The sequence below is a fragment of the Pristiophorus japonicus genome, unplaced genomic scaffold (genome assembly GCF_044704955.1).
Source record: "Pristiophorus japonicus isolate sPriJap1 unplaced genomic scaffold, sPriJap1.hap1 HAP1_SCAFFOLD_112, whole genome shotgun sequence".
NCBI classification, from domain to species: Eukaryota; Metazoa; Chordata; class Chondrichthyes; family Pristiophoridae; genus Pristiophorus; species Pristiophorus japonicus.
Window position 1 is genome coordinate 384,165 of NW_027250777.1, and position 12,524 is coordinate 396,688.

At 46.1% G+C, this 12,524-nt stretch overlaps 2 non-coding genes across 2 annotated transcripts; one reads left to right on the forward strand and one right to left on the reverse strand.

Annotated features, from left to right (window-relative positions):
- trnaw-cca (transfer RNA tryptophan (anticodon CCA)) lies at positions 1–72 on the reverse strand. The gene has a single exon. It is a non-coding gene; the product is annotated as a tRNA-Trp (tRNA).
- A 10,209-nt stretch (positions 73–10,281) lies between these two features.
- trnan-guu (transfer RNA asparagine (anticodon GUU)) lies at positions 10,282–10,355 on the forward strand. Its single transcript has one exon. It is a non-coding gene; the product is annotated as a tRNA-Asn (tRNA).
- Positions 10,356–12,524: the final 2,169 nt, after the last annotated feature.

Here is a 12,524-nt window from a genome sequence, read left to right on the forward strand (position 1 = left end):
TGACCCCGACGTGATTTGAACACGCAACCTTCTGATCTGGAGTCAGACGCGCTACCGTTGCGCCACGAGGCCTACACAATGTGTTTGAGATGTTCCTCTATATGAAGCTTTCACAACACAAGGGGCTTTAAAATCCCCGCCCATTCCCACCAGGTGTCAAAGCAGCGCTCACCTGCCAGTCACCGTATGTTTTTTTCTTAAACTTTTGTGTTGCGTTTATGGAAAAGCATTATTAATTAACCCGTCACCTTCTTTTGCACAATGAAAGAAATGCTAACTGAGGGACAGTCGATACTTCAAACATTTGTCCTGTGCTTTGGGGAGCGGGCAGGGAAGTGGACCTGAGTCCATGATCGCATCGATCATGATCGTATTAAATGGTGGAGCAGGCTCGAGGGGCGTATGACCGACTCCTGCTCCTATTTCTTTTCTTCTGATGTTCTTCAGCATGTTGACCCATTTTACACACTGTATTGTCGATGTCACCAGGAATCTGGGGCAACTTTTGTCAAATTTAACAGCACCGGTTATTCCTTCCGTGCAGATAAATTAGAATCAGTAGAGAAGATAAAATCCCATGGTGATGCTTTTCAGATTCAACGCAGTCGGATTTCAAATAAAGTGAAAGAATTTTACAGTGAAACGATTTGGAAGTTTTACTTGTATTTGTATGTTTAATGAAACTTTGTGGCATCTGACTCCCGTTCATGCCACTGCTGAATAAGAAAGGAGGATTTGACGTTGACCAGACTGCACTGCCCCTGATATTTGTGAGCTCATCCTTTATATTCAGTGGTTTCTCACCCTTTGATGGGCTGCAGTGTAGCGGATATCACGTTGGCCTCACACGCGAAAGGTCCCCGGTGGATCCGTTTTCTCTCACTCAAAGTTATCTATTTATTGGTTAAATAAAGAGCAATTCAGGAATAAGGGAGCCTTTCTACCAGGAGAATAAATAGCTAATAAAAACAGCAAATGCTGGAAATCTCAGCAGGTCAGGCAGCATTTTCCAGGAGACTAAACTATCCTCCGATTGTTCCCTTATAGCAAGTTTAAACATCACGTTTCTACCCAGAATCAAACCGGGTACTTTTCACATATAAAGCAAATGTGATAACCACTACACTACAGAAACCTCTGGCACAACAGCCCCAACAGAGGGGAGCTGACCAGTGAGCTCCCTCTGTGCTGATCGGGAATGTGTTGGCTCACCTAAAACAACTTCTGTCCCACACTGAAAGTTCTCAATCCTTCTACTCTGCTGCCCTTTACAGAAATGTCACGGATCACCCAGACACCGTGTTCACTTCCACATCCTCACAGTGGGGCCACAGAGGCTCCTACCGTCTCCCCGCGATCAGCGAACTCACCCAGTTTGTAAAATTAAACCCCGAACACGTGCCCGGCAAAGGGCAGGAGAAGCCAGATAGTCTGTAAGCTCGGTCTATCGCAGAAAGTATAGGTATTCATGGTGATTACAGCAATTATTAATTGTCTCACAAACCTCAATTATTTTTATGCGATGAATTGATCGAGAATTGAAACCAGTTTAGTGCGCCGGATCTTAACCCCTCGACCACCAGGGAACGGTTATGATACATATAGATATATTTATATGTATTTATATATGAACCTGAATATCAATGGCTAGCTACCTAGACCTCATGGTGCAACTGTAGTGCGTCTAACTTTGAGTGAGAGAAATTGTTCCACAATGATACACATTTCATCTTTTGTTCCCTTTTAAACGCTAGAAACTGAGACAGGGGGAATAAATAGAGAAATAAAAGCACAGGGATAAAGACAAGAGGAAGAGAGAAGGGGAAAGATGCTGCCCCCACCCAGAGCTAATGCAGAAACCCCTCTGCTGCGCTCGGGGTGGCCACCCACAGCCTGGATACACTAACGGGAGAACACCAGCGGCAGGTCGGGGCCATAAAAGGAACGGCGAGCGGCCCTGGGAGCAGCTTGGAGATCCCGGGAGACTACTCCAGGGAGCAGCGCGAGCTGATGCAGCAGGGCGGCGGCAGCGAAGTGTGACGTCATCAAGGTTCAGGTCGGTGATTGGAACGTGGGCAGATGCAGCAGGAGCGGCGAGATCGGGTCAAAGGAGCGGCGAGAGACTGCAGAGGGAATTGATCGGTGCCCATCAGAGGCATGAGTTCAGGGCCAGGGGCCCAGGGTTAGCACAGGTCAGCCCACACTGCGATATGTGTGTGCACTAGGTCCGCGCAGCAGAGCTGGTCGCCTGTCGTCTTGCTTAACCCTTGCCACTGGACCAAGACCTCGCTCTGTCAAGCCCGTGTGATGGCTGGGGTGCAACGGCCACCACACGTTTAAAAAATCCACGCACAGGCATCTTCCACCCTTCGGGATGTCGTTCGGATCCTTCATTGAAACACCTGTGAATTCATCATTTTTGAGCGTGGAAGCAAGTCATCCTCGTTTCGAGGGACCGCCTATGATGAAGATGATGATGGATACATTAACGTCCCAACAGCTCATTGACTGCAGGAGTGGAACCGTGCGGCGCTTCAGAAGACATGTCGAAAAGGCCAAGTCACTAATTTCGTCTCATGTGCTCCTCCGGTCAAGAATAGCAACACACACTAAAAATGCTTCAATAATGGTTACATCTTATCTCCACATTTGCTCAGCAGCTGGTTTGTTGGTCTCGGGGTATGAATCGTTGGTTGTTACTTGAAATTTGCAGAAAGATCCTGGCTTCAAATCCCAGACCAGCCTTGAGATTGCATTGAAATTTTGCAAAGAAGGACTTGTATTTCTGCAGCGTTTGTCAGGATCTCATGATGCCCCAAAGCGCTTTGCAGCCGTTGAGTTGCCTTTGAAATGTTGTCATGTGAAGAAAGATGTGCCCAAATCACCTCAACTCTTTGCAAACGAGTTCATAGAATCCAAGAAGTTTACAGCATGGAAGGAGGCTATTTCGGTCCATCGTGTCCGCGCCGGCCAACTCGAGGCTATCCAGCCTAATCCCACTTTGCAGCTCGAGGTCCATAACCCTGCAGGTTACGGCACTTCAGGTGCACATCCAAGCACTTTTTAAATGTGGTTAGGGTTTTTGCCTCTACCACCCTTTCAGGCAGTGAGTTCCAGACCCCCACAGTCCTCTGCATGAAGACATTTCCCCTCTAAACTTTCGGCCAATTACTTTAAATTTATGCCTCCTTGTTTCTCTCTGCTAATGGAAATAGGTCCTTTCTATCCACTATATCTCGGAACCTCATCATTTTATACACCTCAATGAGGTCTCCCCTCAAGCTCTGTTCCATGGAAAACAAACCCAGCCTATCTAATCTGTCGTCATGGCTAAGATTCTCCACTCCCAGCAACATCCTCATAAATCTCCTCTGCACCATCTTCAGTGCAATCATGTCCTTCCTGTAATATGGCGAACAGAACTGCACGCAGTAGTCCAGCTGTGGCCTAACCTGCCCCACCGACCCCATCTCTTGTATTCTATGCCTCGGCTAATAAAGGCAACCATTCCATATTCCTTCTCAACCACCTTAGCTACCTGGCCTGCTACTTTCAATGATCTGTGGACATGCACTCGCTGGATTCTGGGGAGGACCCAGCAGATTGGAAAACTGCAAATGTAATGCCCCTATTTAAAAAAGGAGGCAGACAAAAAGCAGGAAACTATAGACCAGTTCGCCTAACATCTGTGGTTGGGAAAATGTTGGAATCCATTATTAAAGAAGCAGTAGCAGGATATAGAAACATCGAAACATAGAAAATAGGTGCAGGAGTAGGCCATTCGGCACTTCGAGCCTGCACCACCCTTCAATAAGATCATGGATGATCATTCAGCTCAGTACCCCTTTCCTGCTTTCTCTCCATACCCCTTGATCTCTTTAGCAATCAGGGCCACATCTCCCTCTTGAATATATCTAACAAACTGTCATCAACAACTCTGCGGCAGAGAATTCCACGGTTAACAACTCTCTGAGCGAAGATGTTTCTCCTCATCTCAGTCCTAAATGGCTTACTCATTATCCCTTAGACTCCGACCCCTGGTTCTGGGCTTCCCCAACATCGGGACCTGTCCAGTCCAGTCAGAATTTTATATGTTTCCATGAGATGCCCTCTCAGTCTTCCAAACTCCAGTGATCTCTCGATCCCTTGATTCCCCGAGACTCGAAAAATCTATCTAACGCAGCCTTGAATATATTCAGAGACTCAGCATTCACAAGCATGTGGGGCAGAAAATTCCAAAGTTTCATATCCCTCTGAGTGAAGAAATTCCTCCGCATCTCTGTCTTAAATGGCCGACCCCTTAACCTGAGACTGTGGCCCCTGGTTCTTGACGCTCCAGCCCGGGGGAAACAACCTCTCAGCATCTACCTTGTCAATCCCCTTCAGAATATTGTGTGTTTCAATGAGATCACTTCTCATTCTTCTAAACTCTGGAGAGTATCGGCCCATTCTACACAATCTCTCAACTTAAGACAGTCCTCTCATCCCAGGAATCAATCTGGTGAACCTCTGTTGTACCACCTCCCAGGCAATTATTTCCTTCCTCAAATAAGGAGACCAAAACTGTGCGCAGTACTCCAGGTGTGGTCTCACCAGGGCCCTGTACAATTGTAGCAAGACTTCCTTACTCTTGTACTGTGGGCTATATATTAGGTACTATGGGCCGAGGGCCTTGTTTTTTGGCTGTTTCGATGGTTGTATAAAAAGTTATTAAAATTGACAGTTGCTCGGGAAATATATTTGTATTTCCTTCAGTGTACTCCTTACTCTTCAAGGGCTAGATTTTCCCCAAGCAGTTTTGTCGGCGCACTGACCTCAAGCGCATCGACTTTGCGCGCTGGAAATGGCTCGGGGAAAAACTCGCCCATCCTGGCCGCTGTGTACAGTCCCCGGAGTCCTGGCGTGGCGTCGATGGTGAAGTAGGGGGCGGAGCCAAATGCCTGCGCCGAAACCACTGCTGACACCTTCGCACATGGGCAGTAGGGAGAGAAAACTTGGCACTCTGCCATTTTTAAACAGTGTCAAACCCGATGAAAAGCACAGCAGCTTCTCAGCTTCTCCGGTCGCTCGGCGGGCTCTCCCCCCGTCCCTCCCCGATAAAACGCACAGCTCCAGCAGCTGCAACTTCTCCGGTCCACAAGCTCACACTTCTCCGGTGTGTAGAGGCAGTATTTCCCCTTCTCTCTTCCTCTTGTCTATATCCTTCGGCTTTGTTTTCTGGATTTATTCCCCCGGCCTCATTTTATGTGTTTAAAAGGGAACAAAAGATGAAGTGTGTGACACTCTGGAACAATTTCTCTCACTCAAATATATCTATTTAGTGAAGTGAAATAAAGAGCAATTAAAGAATAAGGGAGAAGCCATGATCACCCTTTTGACAGGAGAATAAACTCGCCCATGGCTGTTCATCCACAGAAAGTTTAAACATAATCTTCCTGCATGGGATCCTTCCGCGTGGAAAGCAAACGTGATAACGGCTCCACTGCGGAAACCGCTCTGACCAGAAGTACAGCAGAGGGCAGCTGACCAGTGAATGCCTTCTGTGCTGATCGGGAATGTGTTGGCTCACCTTAAACAACTTCTGTCCCTCAATGACAGCTGTCAATCCTTCTCCTCTGCTGCCCTTTACACAAACATGTCACTGATCCCCACCCACCACCCCACATCCCCATCGTGTTATCTTCCATGTTAGCACAGTGGGGCCGCGGAGGCACCTACTCTCTCCCCGCGGTTAGTGAACTCAGTCAGTCTGTAAAATTAAAGGGGAACAAGTGTCCCGCAAAGGGCAGGGGAAGGGAGAGAGGCTGTAACCTGGGCTTAATTGTTTGTCAAAGGCTACCCGTCCTGTTGTGTATTTCCAGCAGTTTCCTACTTTCACAGTTGGAGATACCGGGGCTGGACCATGCTCCTAAAATACAATGAGGTCGGGATAAAAGTTCCTCACATACTCAGGGCAAATTAAATGATTGAAGTTCGACAATGGATTAATTAATGATGTTTAAATCAATGAATCTTTTTTTCCACATGAGATGCATGTAACTCTTTCTTCTAAGGTTTTAATTTTGATGGAAATGCAATTTCCCTGGCTGGAAATCGACCCAGGGCCGCGGTGGTGAGAGCGCCGAATCCTAATCACTGGACCACCAGGGAACGCTGCATTGCTGCATCGCTGCATCGTAATGCTTCGTGTCATTATTGTCCTTTTCAATCCACTTGTTTCACAATGAAACACATTGTAACCGTGATCTGAATTTAACGCCACCTCATTCTTTGAAATCACCTTTAAATGATTGGGTAAAACCACTCCTTGTACCACCGAAAAACAGCTTCGATTCCAGGTCAGGGCGGTAACTTCTGTAACAGCTTTTTTCAATTCAAAACCTTATAAAATTGAAGACATGCAGCTAATAAGAAAAAATAAGAATTAATTAAATCACAGTTAAATAACCGATAACCTTTTTCAGGATGAAATAAATATTAATATAGCTACTGAGGGACAGTAGTATCTTTAATCATTCATTTTCTCTTTACATGTGATGAATTTTTATCCCGATCTCATTTAAACGCTGTATGAGAAATTGTAAGTGTTTATGACTCAGTTGTAAAACCATTGATTGTGTGTGTGTCTATTCTTGATAGGAGGAGCACTTGAGACCGAAGTTCCAGTTCAATATATGCATCAATAGAATCAATTTTCACCAGTTCCTTTAAACACAATAACATAATTTATTTTGATTGGACTGGATGGAAGAACATGATCCATGTAAAAAATTGTTATCGTTTTACTTGAACTGAATGCTCATAAAAGTATTGGAGTGGGAACTCACTGGATAACAGCAAAGCTTGCAATGTTTGCGGAATATATTCTTGCAGCCAAAATGCACAATGACAACCCGGAACTGTGCGGCACCGAATCCTCGGGGAAAAACATTAAAAGGCTTCGCCCGGAGATGGATTTGGATTACCCACCATTCTGTTACCAGCCGAATGCGCTAAACCATTGAAACACAGATACACACTGCAAGACATGCAAAACCAGGGTGTCAGTCAGTTAAAGCTTCAGATTGCTCCGACCGGGATCGAACTTATCCACTCTCAGTTGTACTTTTCCCAAGTAAAGTGTGGGACATTCATTGTGGATGTGTGGAAGCAGTCTGGTCCCGCACACTGCAGACACTTCCATGTCACCACCAACCAGCTCTCCCACAACCGGTGTGATCTACTTTCCAGCCTTCCAGTGCCTTGTCTGTGACGAAGTATGTTTCAAAAGTTTTGGAATAGTTGGTTCCAAGGTGTAATGGTGAGCCCTCTTGATTTTAAATCTAGCGATCTGAGTTTAAATCTCGGTGAAACCTAAATTCTTGTTGTCCCAGCTGCTGAATATTTGGAACAAACAAGTGAAAGACACCTGGTGCTGGTGGGCAGTTTTGTTGCCTTTTTCATTGATTCTTGATCTACAAGTCTAGTTGTCAAATTGTGTGCTCAACCGTCAGTTATCTGCTGCAAATCAGCGGAGGACAAATCACTTTGTTATCTAATGCTGCCTTTGCCTGCACAATGTGTGCTGAGATTATCTGTACAATATGCATTCCGCAGGATGAATAAAAGCAATGCTTTTTGAAATGCAGGCACTGCATGTTTTTCACTCGATAAAACGTTGCATTTTCTTTTCATTAATTTTACATTAATGCATTGCAATGCCAACGCACTATTTACGTGGCAAGATCGATAATTAGCAGAGCGTAATGAAGACATCGCAAAGTTTCTGTTTAAAGAATGGACTCAGTCGAGAATATTTTGTGGATTTTATTTTTCTGAGGCTATTTTCCCTGTGCTGGGGTCGCCCTGCGCAGATATGTGAAAAAGCTGGTTTTGTTAAAACTCCAGAGACCGCATGGCAGTTCGCTGGGACAAAAGAGCTGTCAGTCATCCATTGACAAAAGAGCTGTCGGCCAGGAAGTGGGGCCACTGACAAAGCCACTCTAATTTGTAAAAGCACTTCTCACCTCCATCTCAGAAGGAGACACAGAACAATGAACCCACCAGCCTGGCCAGCCAAGGAGGAGCTGGGTCTTTCCCAACACAAAGGCTCAGAGAGATGCCCAGACTAAGGGCCATCAGCCCAATGCATGGGTGGGATGGCCCATCACTGACTAAGTACCCGTGCTTAGAAACAAAGGGGTTTTAAAGATTGGCGGGAAAGATAGGGGTAGCAAGACTCCCAGAAAGACAGGGTCCTTTCCACTTTATTTTTAGCTTGGAGCTTGGTGTGAAGCTTGGAGCTTGCAGCTTGCAGCTTGTGTCTAGAGAGAGCCACCTCTCCCTCTCGCTCTCGCTCCACCGATCGATGTACCAGAGGAAGGGGCCGCAGTACTGCAGAAGAAGCCACCAAGACTGAAGACCAGGCAGTGACTTCCCACAGCTGAGCTGAGCAAGGAAACGGGCTGCGTGTGGTGGTGAACATGTTCGCGAGTGTCCCAAGCCAGTAACCAGATATCCCAGGCCAGCTGGGTAAGGGCTCAGGGTATTCTCAGAAGTGAAGCTTTCCAGGGCTATTCTGGGGAGGGTAATTCATTGGTAGGGGTGGGGTTAGAATCCACCAGGGAATTACTGCCTGTTACTAGGTTCATTTCTGTACTGTATGTATGTTGTTTGTAACCGGGATTTTATTCTCCACAGAGACAGTGATTTTGTTTAGCAGTGCATGTTTTAGACAGTGTATGTTAGACCAAATAAATATACTACGATTTATCACTGAAGCATCCCTTTCCGTGACTCATTTAATTTACACTCTGAATAATAATTCTCGGATCTAGAACTTTCGTAAGGTGGGGGCGATTCAAACCGTCCGTCTGGCAATTGGGCGAGGATCACAAACACTTAAAATATTTACGAAAGGATATACTTGCTTTGGAGGCAGTTCAGAGAAGGTTGACTGGGTTGACTCCGGAGATGAGGGGGTTGACTTATGAGAAAACTTTGAGTAGGTTGGGCCTCTACTCATTTGAATTCAGAAGAATGAGAGGTGATCTTATCGAAACGTATAAGGTAATGAGGGAGCTTGATAAGGTGGATGCAGAGAGGATGGTTCCACTGATAGGGGAGACTAGAATTAGGGGGCATAATCTCAGAATAAGGGGCTGCCCATTTAAATCTGTGATGAGGAGGAATTTCTTCTCTCAGAGGGTTGTAAATCTGTCGAACTCACTGCATCAGAGAGCTGAGAAAGCCACGACATTTAATAAATTTAAGACAGAGATAGCTTCTTAACTGATAAGGGAATAAGGCTTATGGGGAACGGGCAGGGATGTGGACTTGAGTCAATGATCGGATCAGCCATGATCATATTAAATGGTGGAGCAGGCTCGAGGGGCCATATGGCCTACTCCTGCTCCTAGTTCTTAAGTTCTTATGTTCTGAATAGCGACACACAAAAAAATGCTTTGATCATGGTTACACCTTATCATCACGTTTGTCAAACAGTTGGCTTGTTGGTCTCGGGCTGTGATTTCCCTTCGGAGTTGTTAATTGAAATTTACGAGGGGTCCCAGAGGAGCCCTGATATTGCTCGCATATTTTGAAATTGCATCGAACTTTTGCAAAGAAGTACTTGCATATCTGCAGCGCCTTTCAGGAACTCATGACGCTCCAAAGCGCTTTACAGCCATTGAGTTATGTTTGAAGTGTTGTAGTTTGGGGAAAGATGTGCCCAGATCACCAAACATGTACCTCAACTCTTTGCAAAGAGTTTGGTGCAAATAATCAGGCGTCTCAGGGACTTGGACTTTCTTTGAATAAGTTCTGCTTGTACCTGCATTCAAGCTTGAAACAGCAACTGGGTTTCCATCTCACGGGACGTTTGTGGTTGATATGCGTTGCTTTCAATCTTTGAAATTTCACCAAGCAAAGAAACGGTGAATCCAACTGTCCCTGTAAGCATTTAGTTCCCGTTTAATCACAGGAATATCCGCAGTCAGGAGCTGAAAAGGAATTCAAACCTAATACCGGCTTCGGGACAATCAGAATACTTTGTCACAGACAAGGCACCGGAAGGCTGGAAGGTAGATCACACCGGTTGTGGGAGAGCTGGTTGGTGGTGACATGGAAGTGTCTGCAGTGTGCGGGACCAGACTGCTTCCACACATCCACAATGAATGTCCCTCCATTTATTTGGGAAAAGTACAACTGAGAGTGGACAAGTTCCATCCCGGTCGGAGCAATCTGAAGCTTTAACTGACTGACACCCTGGTTTTGGATGTCTTGCACCTTATACGTCCATCAGTCTCTGTGGCGCAATGGGTTAGCGCGTTCGGCTGTTATCCGAAAGGTTGGTGGTTCGAGCCCACCCAGGGACGAAGTGTTTAACTGTTTTTCCCCGAGTATTCGGTGCCGCACAATCCCAGGTTGTCATTGTGCGTTTTGGCTGCACGAATCTATTCCGCAAATGTTGCCAGCAGTGCTGTTATCCAATTAGTTCCCACTCCAATATTTTATGAGCATTCAGTTCAAGTAAAACGATAACAATTTTTTACATGGATCATGTTCCATCCAGCCCATTAGAAATAAATTATGTTACTGGGTTTAAAGAAACTGGTGGATATGATTCTATTGGTACATATATAGAACTGGAACTTCGGTCTCAAGTGCTCCTCCTATCAAGTATAGACACACAAACAATCAATGGTTTTACAACTGAGTCATAAACACTTACAATTTTAAACCATTCTCATACAGCATGTAAATGAGATAGGGATAAAATTTCATCACATGTAAAGAGAATATGAATGATTGAGGATACCACTGTTCCTCAGTAATTATATTATTATTTATTTCATTCTGAAGAAGGTTATCGGCTAATTAACGGTGATTAAAAGAATTCTTACTTTTGCACGTTGGCTGCGTGTCGTCAATTTTATCAGGTTTTGAATTTAAAAATGGGTTACAATGCTGGTTGAATACATGACCCAAAAGTCTTTTTGGGATCACAGGTTGAGTCTCTCTGGTGGTTTACGCTCTCTTGTAGAGCGCCTGAGTTGGGGCTCCGGTTGTTGGGCGCTGGCCTGTGTGTCTGCTGTTTGCGGTGCCTCAGGCCTATCCGGACTGCCCACAGTGACTGGGCTCTCCTCCCTTTGGTTCTGGTGTTCGGTCACCTGTGGTGGAGTGAACTCTATATCGTGTTCTTCCTCTGCTTCTTCTACGGGATTGCTGAACCTCATTTTTGTTTGATCCACGTGTTTGCGGCAGATTTGTCCATTAGTAAGTTTAACTACCAGAATCCTATTCTCCCCATTTTGCAATCACAGTGCCTGTGATCCATTTGAGCCCTGTAGGGTAGTTGAGGACAAAGACAGGGTCAATTACATCAATACATCGCGCCCTCGCATTCCTGTCATGGTAGTCGCATTGTGACTGGCGCCTGCTCTCGACAATTTCTTTCATGGTCGGGTGTATAAGGGATAACCTGGTTTTGAGCGACCTTTTTATTAGCAGCTCTGTGGCTGGAACCCCTGTGAGCGAGTGTGTTCGGGATCTGTAAGCCAACAGGAAGCGTGATAAGCGGCTTTATCGGGAACCCTCTTGGATTCCGAGTATCCCCTGTTTGATTATCTGCACTGCTCGTTCTGCCTGGCCGTATGAGGCCGGTTTGAATGGTGCCATTCTGACATGGTTAATTCCATTGCCTGCCATGAAGTTCTGGAATTCAGTGCTTGTGAAGCACGAGCCATTGTTGCTGACCAAGACATCCAGTAGACTATGGGCGGCGAACATTGCCCATAGACTTTCTAGTGTGGCAGATGATGTGCTTGAATTTAAAATGTAACACTTGAACCATTTGGAGTAGGCGTCTACTGCAACCAAAAACATTTTTCCCATGAAAGGACCTGCGTAGTCCACATGGATGCGTGACCAAGGCTTGACGGGCCAGCAGCAGGGGCTAAGGGAGGCTTCCCTGGGCACATTGCCCAGCTGGGCACACGTGTTGCACCTGCAAACACAAAGTTCCAGATCTGCGTCTATCCCTGGCAACCAAACATGTGAACCTGGCAATTGCCTTCATCATGTCAATGCCCGGGTGCTTATTGTGGAGTTCCCTGATGAACACCTCTCTGCCCATCTAGAGCATGACTACGCGGTTTCCCCACAGTAGGCAATCGGCCTGAATCGAGGGTTCATTCCTGCACCTGTGAAATGGTTTAAATTCCTCAGGGCATGTCCTGTACGTGGCTGCCCAGTCCCCATTCAGGACACATTTCTTGAATAAAGGTAATAGCGGGTTTAATCTGACGGGCTGTCACAGGTGAGCCTTTGCATCCGAAAGCTTCAACAGACATGACCATCTCAGCAGCATGCTCGGTGGCCCCCTCAGCGGTGGCTAGTGGGAGCCTGCTGAGTGCATCGGCGCAGTTTTCAGTGCCCGGTCTGAGCCGAAATGTATAGTCACAGGCGGCTAACGTGAGTGCCCACCTCTGTATGCGGGCCGATGCGATTACATTTATGGCCTTGTTGTCGGCCAAAAGGGACGT